The 12,388-nt window shown below is 37.0% G+C and overlaps 1 protein-coding gene across 1 annotated transcript in view; it reads right to left on the bottom strand.

Moving 5' to 3' along the window:
• LOC106992403 (putative ankyrin repeat domain-containing protein 20A2) overlaps positions 1–12,388 on the bottom strand; it is an 83,054-nt gene that overhangs the window by 31,404 nt on the left and 39,262 nt on the right. The gene's annotated exons all lie outside the window — the stretch shown is intronic.

The raw sequence follows: 12,388 nt of genomic DNA, 5'->3' as shown, positions 1-12,388 counted from the left end.
AAAACACAAAAAAAATCCCTTTGCAATACAAATCTTGAAAACATAAATTTAAATTTCTACATTACACAATTTATATTTTTAAATCAGATACAGTCTTGTTATGTTGCCCAGGCCGTTCTCAAACTCCTGGGCTCAAGCAATCTTCCTGCCTCAAACTCCCAAGCAGCAGGGACCACAGGTACACACCACCACACTCAGCAATTTTTCTACAATTTTTAATATTATTTTAGTCTCACTACAGAATCAATAATATAGGTAGAGAAACAGTTTCTCCTAGAAACTATATGATACCACAATAATAAGTTTCCAAGAAGAAAAAGCTCTATGCTATGTGCTGGGCATTTTCACAACTAAAAGGTACCAGAGGGGGTCCATGATTACTGCAAATCATTTGATCACTGAAGATTTATAGAGGCATAAATAGTATGAAAGTCTGAAAGTCACAATCATATGATTTAAAAGTCAAAGTGTTACTATTTATCCAAATAAACCTTAACCAAATTTCATATTTCTTCTATTGGGGAAGCATTTACTAATGCCACTCTCCTGTCGTTACTTATTTTCCAGTTCACAGCTCCTACCCGGTCACAGTACTTGTCAATTTTTGTTAGTTACCAGGGTTAAACAAATGTTTTGAATCAACTAGCCATATGTGTGTTTTTCTCTGACCAACTTTCCATTATCACCATGAAACAATGACAGGTAAACCACTGCTAAATTTGAAAAGTAAATACTATGTAAAACTAGATTCAGAGTGAGAAAATTAATTTTACAAGAGACCACTTTACCTTAGTAGCAACACTCAAGTCTTCGTTATCCAATGTAGGCAATGAATCCACACGCAGTTCATGGAAAATGCTTGAGACCAAAAACACATAATGAAAAGAGCAAGTTGATTTCTTCACAATTTTTATAACTGCCAGTTTATATCCAGCTTCCCCCTCAAACAAAAGATATAATCTGGAGAAAGGTCGGTGATCCATATATTAAATAGTGATTCTTGATAAAATTAAAATATGGCCTGTGTTCTAAAAATAGATTTTATTTACCTATTTCTGCCTCTATCTGTCTAAATCTATAAAATATTCAATGGAAACTGACCTTGAGCTTTATAACAAATAGTGACAGTCAATATATTGGCAGAGCCTGACAGTAATTTACACGCACAAATTATCTGTCCTGAAGCTGAGCTTAAAATTCAATTAATGGATGACATAAATGTTGTTACCTAAACTGGAAGAAAACTGATGACTTAAAACAAGCTAGAAAGATCCACTGTCTCTTTTCCTTGATCTATCTCTCCTTAAAAGACTAATCTGCTTCACTTCAAAATGGCAGTCTTGATTCCTCAGCATGGAACCCACTGAGGAAGGTCCTATTGCTGTCTTTTGCCCTAAATCAGTATAGGGAATCCCCTGCAATATTTGAAATGTATGAAAGCTAAATATACAAAAGTCAAATAACAAAAGTGTATGTTCTTATTGAGAATACTTTTCCCAGAAAGATGAAAACATTAACAATTATAAAATCCCATTATTTTCACTCTATAGGTACTACCTTATTCAGGTCCACATAAGCTAACAAGCCCTTAAAAATTTTCATAGATACTCAGACGTCCAAGGAGCGAGACTGCAGGAGAAACAGAGTCCTGGTAGTTGTACCTCTATTTCCCTAAGTATTATCTAAATATCTTTCTTCCTATGGGCTCCCACTTCCAGATTCCACTACTGCAGGGCTCCACAGAAGTCTCCAATGTTCAACTCTTCAGTCTATGAAAGCACAGATTCCAGAAAGGATGGCCTCAAATGACCAGGAGTAGGAGATCTCTATATTCCTGCTCCTAAAAAACAAACTAACTGGAGTCTCCATCACCTTCCTCCAGCAAAGACACACTGCCAACTATCCAGCTGAACTCCATGACTGATTTGCCAGACAATCATGCCCCTGACCAGCCTACATGGACATGGGAAGGACATCAGTGAATTGGGAACAGAGGCAGAGGTGAGGAGGCACCTATCCTGTAGCACAGATCTATGTAGTTCAGCAGTCTCCAGCCTCTTAGTACTCCAGGGTCTCTAAGCTACCCCTCTGTAAGTCAGGATGGAAGCAGATGATACCACATTTCTATCTGCTGTAGACACTCCTCCTAGTGTCTCAAAATGTTTTAGCATGTTTCAGGAAAAAACCTTCAAGTTTCACAGTCCTTGATTAAAAAAAAAAAAAAAAAAAAAAAAAAAAGCAGCAAGATTGATAGAGCTCCCTTAAACCTTCCATTTTAATGTGCCTTTATAGATAATTTCGAACATCTTGTGTCTTTCATCTTTATAATTTATTTTTACCAAACTTGTCATAAAAACCAATGTTTTGAGCTCTTATTGAAGAGTCTGTAATCCCGTGTTGTTTCTCTTCAAACGTGGCTTTCCCCTGCTCATTCCATTATTATCTACTTCCGTTGGGTTCACCATCTAATTCCATTCCCATTCTATCCACTGTGTGCACCAGTCTCACTCCCATTTGTATTATTAAAACACACGCCAATAGGATAGAAAAAGAAGGAAGACTACTGGGCTTTAAATGAGTTCAAATCTCATTTCTGCCAATTCCTATGTCTAAAAAAAGAGGCTACTAATCCCTTTGAGACTCACATTATCTATCTAGAGAATCACTTGATCAAATATTCAACACAGGTAAAAAAAACCTAGAAATTATTTTAATTCATTCTAAGATTCCTTAACATTCTGTAATTCTATGTCCTCTTGATTCCGTCTATAGGAAAACTGGGAATACATAACCAGCAGAATTTGAAAAAATATAATAGAACAAAAGAAACACAAAGAAAAGCAGAGAAGGAAGTTTTAAAAATCAAGAGAAGATTATAGAAAAGTGGAAAAAGAAACAAGACTAAAAAAAGTATTATGGAAGTCAACAGAAATCCTTGCCCAAATGGAAACCCAAACTGGGAAGTCAAATCATTTCTCTCTAAGACTTGCCTAAACGTACTTTTGTAAAACTTCCAGTGCTATGGCCAAAGCTAAGTATGATCTGCCCTAAAGACTTTGAAGGTAAAAATAAGATACTGGTTACCAGTGAAATTGTCAAATTCATTAGGACAAATTCTTGGACTAACCACATTCTAACAATAACCTTCAATGAGAGTTTAAGGTGTTTAAACTCTCATTAATTTAGGCATTAATTAAATTAATAAATCTGATTAATCTGACTCAGACCTATATCTTGATCCAATGGCTGCACAGATGTCTATCAATCTATGCTCAGGAGCAAAAGAAGGGATTTTGAAGGCAGGCAGGTTGACGGTCAAGTTGTGGGCCAGCTACTTTGTTAACTATGGGATCATGAGGCAATGAATCCACTGCACTAATCCATAGTTGTTTATTGAATAAATAGTAGGTTATAGGAACACAGATGATGTGATGGCTTTATGAGATGATAAATGCACAGAACATAGTAGGATGTCTAGCCCAGAGTACAACGCTCAACAGATATTAGTTTCTTCCATCTCTATTTCTTTAGTTAACATAAATGTTTACATCTATTAAATCCTACCTGACTGCAGATTCATCAGAACTTCCAACATCTATTAAAGAAAAAGGAAAAATGCATTTTAAATCAATAATAAATGTACAGAATATTAAAAGGATAAGAGTGCACAACAACGCATGCCTGTACTCTAAACCATGTGGGAGGATGAGGCAGGAGGATCACTTGAGGAACCCAGAGTTTTGAGACCAGCTAGGGAAACATAGTAAGACTCTACCTTCAGGAAAAAATGTGCACACTTATGTGTATGCTTTAGATGCTGTTTTTGTTGTTGTTGTTTTTGTTTTGGTTTCATTTTTTTTTTAAAGCATAAGACTGATGCTTTGTTACAAAGCATTCCTTTGGGAGCATGCCTGGGACCTTATTAGAATTAACATTAATTATACCTATTGGTAGGTAATTAATGCAGTAAGATTTCTTCCCTTTGTGTTTATTAGATGCAAAGAAGAATAAATTTATAAAATTTGGTATCTACATGTAACCTGCAGTATACAAGTCATCCCAGCCACACCCTATGAGAGGGAGTAAAAATGGTATTGTTAGCAGAACAGGTGTGATGAGTCAACAGTGTCAAGGAGCATGATTTCTAGACCAAAATATGAGAGGCCGTTAAAACAGAGTATTCAGTAGTACCCGTTATCCACTATATGAGAGGAAAGACATACTTGACAGGGTTTTCTCTGCCTTCACGCCACAGCAACAGTCATCTACAAAGAAAGCTTCTGTGACAAAGAGTGTGGAGAGATTTTCCCCCAACAAGGAAAAATCATTCCTGCTGATGACACCATTCAATTCTCACACTTTATCTGCAGACACAATCAGATTTAATTTAATTTATAAATGAAACTTTATTATCCATATGTATGTATAGGAAAAACCAGTTTGTGATTCAGTACTATTCGCGGTTCCATGCATCTACTGGGGGTCTTGGAATGTATCTCCCACAGTTAAGGGGGAACTACTGCACTTATTTTGTTATAACACAACACAGCCTCTCTAGCTCTTCAGTTCAAACTGTTCAGTTTAGGATAAAACACCCTATATCACCAGAAGCCAGCAAAACACAGGAATCAGACCAGAAACAAGAATCTTTGCAAAGACCTTCCAGCCACCAGTGGAGAAGAGCCGAAGAGAGATCGGTGTGTTACTCTGGCTAATTCTCTTCTGGGGAAGGTGCTGAGTGGTTTCCTTAGTTGTCGCTATTTGCTCTGCCTATGTATAACAAGACCCAAATTCACCTGCCATTTTACCTCCCACAGAAAGAACCACTGGAAACATCACTCCTTTAAGAGCTTATCCACATTCGAGAGAACTTTAAGAAGCACTCGGGAGGTGTGGCAGGCTGCTGGGCAGTATTATCTGATGTGAAATATATATAGAAAGAAAACTATCAATGCCTTTTTACTACCAGAATATTCCAATGCTTCCCTTCTCCCAAGTAGGAGAAAAAAATTCTTTTTCACCTCACATCAAGCAAAACTCCCTTACCATCCCTCATGACAGAATCTAGTTGTAGATGAGCCATGTCATCATACTACAGGCTGTTGTCAACCTCATCCCTCAAAGGAAGAGGATCAGTGAGGAACACATGTATTTACCTATAGCTTTCACTGCCTGGTCTTAACTCCAACCGAAGGTAAGTATGACAGACTTAGTGATTCGTGATTCCACTTTTATAAAGTCCAACCCCTTGCGCTTGTCCCCTTCCATTGCTAGAGAGTCTAGCTGGACCCACATCATAGAGCAAGATACTCCAGTTTGTGCTGTGTGGCATGGCATGGTGTCCTTTCCCTCAACCCTTTCTATTATGTTCCAAACATCTATACAAATCATGTTTTCTGAGTATGTAAAGCACATCTCATCAGCATATATCATTCTTTACAGTGATAAAGAAGCAAAAGGAAAACAAAAAGGACAAGGAACATCTTAAATGACTACGTTCAATTACCAAGGATCTTTAATTTTTTAACTATTCAAAAACATATCCACTGTACTCTTCTGAAAATAATAAAAATATGAAGACAGACTAAAGATCATTGGTTGCCAGGAGTTGCTAGGGAGAAAGTGATAGATGAACAGGCATAGGACAGAGAATTTTTAGGGTAGTGAAACTGTTCTGTCGATAATATTACAGTAATAGATAGATGTCATATCATTATACAGTTGTCCAGGTTCACAGAATGTACAGCATCAAGAGTGAAGCCTGATGTAAATATGAACTTTGAGTGATTAGAATGTATTATAATGTGTCAATGTAAGTTCATCAGTGATAACAAATGTACCACTCTGGTGGAAAATACTAATCATGGGGGAGGCTATGCATGTGGGAGGCACGGAATATATGAGAAATCTCTGTACCTTCCTCTCAATTTTGCTGTGAACCTAAAACTGCTCTATGAAATAAAGTTACTGATTTTAAAAAGATATTCACAACTGGGCTCAGTGGCTCATGCCTGTAATCTCAGCACTTTGGGAGGCAAAGGTGGGGGGATCACATGAGGTCATGAGTTCAAGACCAGCCTGAGGAAATGAGTTCAAGACCAGTCTGGCCAATATGGAAAAACCTCTTTTCTACTAAAAATACAAAAGTTAGCTGGGCATGATGGCGGGCACCTCTAATTTCAGCTACTCGGGAGGCTGAGGCAGGAGAATCGTTTGAGCCTAGAAGGGTTTCCACCATTCCCTAAGGAGAGTGGTTCACTGTGTCTAAAGTGTTTATAGAAACAGTGTGGTTACTCTGAACACCTGCTTTCCTTCTAGGAGTCTGGAATTGGGGTACATGTCAGGGAGAGTAACCTCCATAGAAACATTTGGGTACTTAGTCTCTAATGAGACTCTGGTACTGCTAGATATCACTGCACAAATGTTGTCAAAATGTGAGCCTGGGAGAATTAAGCAGATCCTGGGAACTCCGCAGGAGAGAACTCCTGGAAGCTTGTGCCTGGTTTCCTCCAGACTTGACACGTGCACATTTTTCCTCTACTAATTCTGCTTGTCCCCTTTCTTGTAATCAAGTAAAGATCTGAGTATGACTATTTGCTGAGTCCTGTGAGTCTTTCTAGTGAACCACCAAACCTTGGGGTGCTCTTGGGGAACCTTGACACAAATGCATTGTGTAAGATTTTTATGAAGTTGATATGATATATATAACTGTAATCAGGTGGTTATTTCACAGAATAGCTTTCCCTAATCTGTTTTTCTTTTCTTTTTTTCCTTTGATATTTGACTTGGAGAGCCTTATATTTCTATATCTATCCAATCGAATAAAGCCATAAAAGGAATAAATGAAATGATAATGTCAGAAAATAATGTGAAATAAGCATCAACCCTATTTTAACATATAAAAAATAGAGAATCTGGGTGATTGACAATATGTTCTACAATATGAATGTTTCTAGAAAAAAAGGAAATGGTGGTCAATTTTCTGCAACGCAAGTGGGCTTAAATCCATTTTATGATAATTGTGCAGGCCAGGTGCAGTGGCTCACACTTGTAAATCCCAGCATTTTGGGAGGCTGAGGCAGGAGGTTCACTTGAGCCCAGAAGTTGCAGACCCACCTGGGCAATAGAGTGAGACCTCATCTATTAAACAAACAATCAAACAAACAAACAACAACAACAAAAAACCTTAAAAAGAGAATTATCCAAGTGTGATGGTGCATGCCTGTAGTCCCAGCTACTTGGGAGGCTAAGGTAAAAGGTGAAAGGATCACTTAAGGCCAAGAAGCAGAAGTTGCAGTGAGCCAACATGGTACCACTGTACTCCAGTATCGGCAACAGAGGGAGATCGTGTATCAAAAATAAATAAATAAATAAATAATTGTGTATCAGGCCAGATATAACCACACAAAACTGTAGTCCCAGCTACTCAGGAGGATGAGGTAGGAGGACTGCTTGAGCCCAGGAGTTCAAGGCTACAGTGAGCTATGAATGCACCAATGAATAGACACCGTATTCTAGCCAAGGCAACATAGAGAGACCCCATCTCCTATAATAATAATAATTGATTAATTGTGCATCATTCAAGTAAATTCTATAACTGGAGAAAAACATAGTACTATTGGGAATGTACTATAATAGTCTACTACTGATCATAGAGTTCCTCTTTACTTGCTTCTAATCTTTTTCTGTGTTTCTCCTAAAACCGAAAACATGAATCATCCATTAAAAGCAGTTCATCACAAAACAAGTCAAAAAGTTCGAATTGCATCCATACTGTAGGATGTGTTATCCACCGCTTCCTGTGAACAGTTTCTTGAGGGAGAAGAAAATATTTGAATAACTAAGTTTGTGCATGAACACATTAATGTCAAATACCCATGACATTATAGTGTGTTTCTGTGTACTAGAGTCAAAATGTTCAAAAAAACAATTTAATGAATATACATTAAATTAAAAACTGCCTTCATTAAAGTGAGATGATCTTCCCTCAATGCATGAATACCTTCAGAATTCACATGTGAAGCCTTAAATATAGACCAAAGATTTGTATAAAATATAATAGCCTTAAAAATCTTATTTGTAGCTGGCACAATGGTTCCCGCCTGCAATCCCAGCACATTGGAAAGCTGAGGTGGGCAGATCACCTGAGGTCAGGAGTTCTAGAGCAGCCTGGCCAACATGGTGAAACCCCATCTGTACCAAAAATAGAAACATTAGCAGTATGTGGTAGCATATGCATGTAGTATCAGCTACTCGAGGGGCTGAAGCAGGAGAATTGCTTGAACCCAAGAGGTAGAGGTTGTAATGAGTCAAGACTGAACCACAGCACTCCAGCCTGGGTGATAGAGCAAGACTCTGTCTCAAAAACACAAACAAACAAACAAACAGAAAAACTAATTGTTCCCATACAAAAATAAGTCTATGTTCACACTAGATCTGAAGAGTACACAACACCATGAGATAGGACAGAAATACATTTAAAAAGTTAAATTCCTGGTTCTGTATAAATAAAACTGTTGAATTTAGCTTTTAAGACAAGTCAAGGAAAAGAGCAAAAAAATGCAAAATTGAAACTTGAGAGGTCATCTGACCATCAAGGGCTCATGACCACTGAACTTTCACAAACTACATATATTGTTCAAAACATTAGTTCTGAATTTTGATCTGAGTATCCCTGGAGTTTCAGGTTCATTCAAGGATGTCCAAGAGGTCAAATAAGACAATGCTGTTTGCTATTTTCAGTTTTCTTTTCTGAAAACAGCACAGCAAACTTCTTCAGAGAAATGAATTGTCCTAACTTCATAGGCTAAAGCCTCATGAGTCATAGTTCTAAGAGCATTTATAAAATATGGTGGTGCATGCTTGTATTCTGAACTTTTCAGCTTTAAACTTTCATATGGAAAACATTAATAGACACAAACTGATTTTTAAAAGCCCTTTTAATCTGACATTAGTTTTATTTTTCTTTCTTTCTTTCTTCATTTATCAGCAACCGGAGAGTCTAACTGAATGTGGTAAAGTGGTGGTACAAGGGAGTACAATGAAAAGTGTAAAATAAATTAAAGCAGGGATAATCACATCAATGTGGATTCCTCTGGAAAATATAATACAAAATACACCAAAGAAAGTGGCAGAGAGGTATGTAAAGTGTAGAACCACTCATATACCATTTTAGGACACAAATAAAACATTCTGCATATTACTTCTGAGCATCACAATACAGTCAAAGATTTCAAAAGGGCATTGAAATGAAAAACAACCAATTTACGATGTTGGTAGCCTCTAAGCAATCATGTTTTAAAAACCTAACACCAAAAAGTCTCAAAATAACCCTTCTAAAAGACTGTCTACCAGTTATAAATGAATCATTACTTTCCTACTTTTTAATAATCAAAGATGCCACAAACTCACACATACACACACCTGTGCATACACCTACATGCACAGTCTGCTCACTGAAACATCTGATTGGCTTCAGATCATCAGAGAATTTAACACTAGCAGAAAGCCTCTAAAGTTAACACAGAAACTGACACGTTAATAAGTAAAGCTTTCCTCTAGGTAAACATCAGAACTCCAACTAGCACATAACTCACTGGAAATATCTTAGAGTCTCAAAATTCACTGCTTTGAATCCCTGACAAGTACAAAAATTTTATATTGAAAACTTTATGCTATACAAAATATTAAAAGAGAAACATCTGAGTCAAAGTTTACATTTTAAAAATATTTTTATGCCTTCTAAATTTGTTTTTATTCAAATACCAACAATGAATACCAACAATAACATTTATGTCAATGCCTTCCATTCAATTTTGAACAAATAGAATTAGAAGTAAGAATAATGTGAGTACATCCAATCATTTAATGTACTTTATTCCAGCATTCCATTTGTATTGATAACGTACCTGCTCTCAAGGTCTGTACTTTCTTTCTTTGTACTGCCCCTTTCACAGCAGGATCTTCCATTTTAGTGCTACGCTGAATGGGTTTTAAAAGAAAATGATTCATAAATCATATATATTTTATACAATATGGAGTTAGTGCTTCAAAAATATGCATAATTAATTACCTTCAAGGAAGGATGTTGTGCAGGAGGCCCTACAAAGCAAAGGGGATATGTCATCAATTATATGTAAGTATGACAGGGCCAACCAAACATTCAGGCAGTGTTATTATCAAGCTGAGTTCTCATGCCTGACTATAAAAATAATTACTTAAGGTTTTGAGGGTAATTCTTGGCTTCTTCTTTTCCTTGCCTAGGACAGCAACATGACAGAAATATAATGAGGAAAATAGGAATATAGGATTCCTAAAACTCAGTTTACATTTCAATAGTGACATTATGTTTCAAATGCCTATACCTAAAACAGAAAAGCCTGGATATCACTGTAAACACATGGGCTGATAAGAAGTAAAGAGACCATTAAACAGATGAGGAAATCAAACCTGAGGGTATCAATGTCAAGGCTGAGGGTGAATGTACAGAGTATTTTCACTCAACACATCAGAGGCATTGTTGCCAGCACACCACAGATAAATTCCCCATGTCCTGTCGCTGAGGAAATACACAGTTGAGATGACAGTTCAGGTGAATGTGCAATTCACCTCTCATCAAAGACAGTGTTCTAAATTGATCAGCTGTTGTACACACTTATGAAATCACAGCTAAATGAAATATTCATTTTTCCCATGACCACATGGGCTACTGCAGCACCTACATTTCTCCTATCCCCTCGTTTGGCCTTGAATTAGAGCTCCTGGATCCACTCATACAAGGTGGTCCATAAAACACATCAAATAAACTATGTAGAATCAGTTTCCAATATCAAAATATTTATCAAAAAAGAAAACACTGAAATACCACAGACTTGCTGGATATGAATACACTGTTATATTGCAAAATCAGTGCAGTATTTATTGAAAATGAGAAATTTGGTATTCACAGAATGAATTGTATAATATGATTGCATCTAAAATTAACTAAGTTTGGTATATTATCTTACACTGTAAATGACATTTATAAAACAGCTATCATATCAAATAACTGGCTGTCTCAAAAAAAATTAGCCAAAGCATCTATATGCAATTTAATCACATCTTATTCGCTCATGTCAGTGAAACTTCTCTCTCTGAGGCCTGACAGTTATGAAATGAAATGAGCTGCTGCAGTTTACCCCAAGTCTAGCACTCCCTCCTGCCTCCAGTACTCTCCACAGCAATAACCTCTCTTGTGAGACTGGCCATATGCCAAAGCAACTGGAAGTGACTCATCTCAAGTTTACTTGGAGTTAACTCCCAAGAACACAGCAAATGTCTTTCTTTCCTCCCTCCTTGTTCTTTCACAATCCCTCTTCCTTTGAAAAAGTGATTTTTAGATCTGCCATCCTGATGCTTCCCTTCCTAGCTGCTTTTTATGGATCATTGCGACCACTGTTGTCATCTGTGTTCAGGAGTAGTATACACCTGTAATCTCTCTTTTCATCTCATTCTCCTTCCCCTGTGGCTAGAATCATGCTCAGAAATAAAAGGAAATTAATTCTTTCCCTGGATTCTGTTATTTTTTAAATTGCTCTCCAATAGTTCTTTTTCCAGATTTCTCTGAAGGAAGGCTATTCCCTTGTTACTCAGGGCTATGTCCAGGGACCAGCACTAACATCACCTGAGTACTCATGAGAAATACAGAATCCCATACCTGCTGAATCAGAATGTGCACTTTCCAGAAGCTCCTCAACTAATTCATGACAATTTGAATGCCCTTTACTACACTGATGTGCTTGCATATTGGTTTACCCTAATTGTCCTGTTTGGCCTAGCGTCAATTTCTTCACTACTATGTCCCTGAATTTAATACTACATTATAAGCCATAATGTTTCTAATGAACTTTTAATCAGGCAATACCATCTCTACTTAATTTCTTCTCCATAAATCACCCAACACTGTTCATTTCAACGATGTTAATTTGGCCTATATGATACTATCCCATGAATTTACACCATTTTCTATAAAACTAAATTATAGCCATACATGGCTGACCATTTACGGTGATATTCATCTATGGTAGATAAAACACAGGTCTGTGTGGTAAAGTACCTCAATCCTTAATGCCTCCCCAGTAGTGAGGATGACAGCAAGAGTAGGAAAATGTTACTCTAATTCGCTGACACATTTTTGTACTGGAAGCTCACTTTATCTTCTTTCCTATTTCTAACACCCTGTTCTTCCTTCCTCTACAGAGCAATTTGACTTTACTACCCTCCATTACATACACCTTCATATGTTTTTTTATGTATTACATGTACACTCTGCCGTCTTCATTCTTTCTTTCTCTTTATTCATTTCCTCTTCCCTCTCTCCTGAGTTGCCTCAGGTCTTAAAGTATCTTAA

Source organism: Macaca mulatta, chromosome 10, assembly GCF_049350105.2.
Source record: "Macaca mulatta isolate MMU2019108-1 chromosome 10, T2T-MMU8v2.0, whole genome shotgun sequence".
NCBI lineage: Eukaryota > Metazoa > Chordata > Mammalia > Primates > Cercopithecidae > Macaca > Macaca mulatta.
The sequence above is the reverse complement of the archived record's forward strand: the minus strand, read 5'-3'. Positions and strand labels throughout refer to the sequence as shown.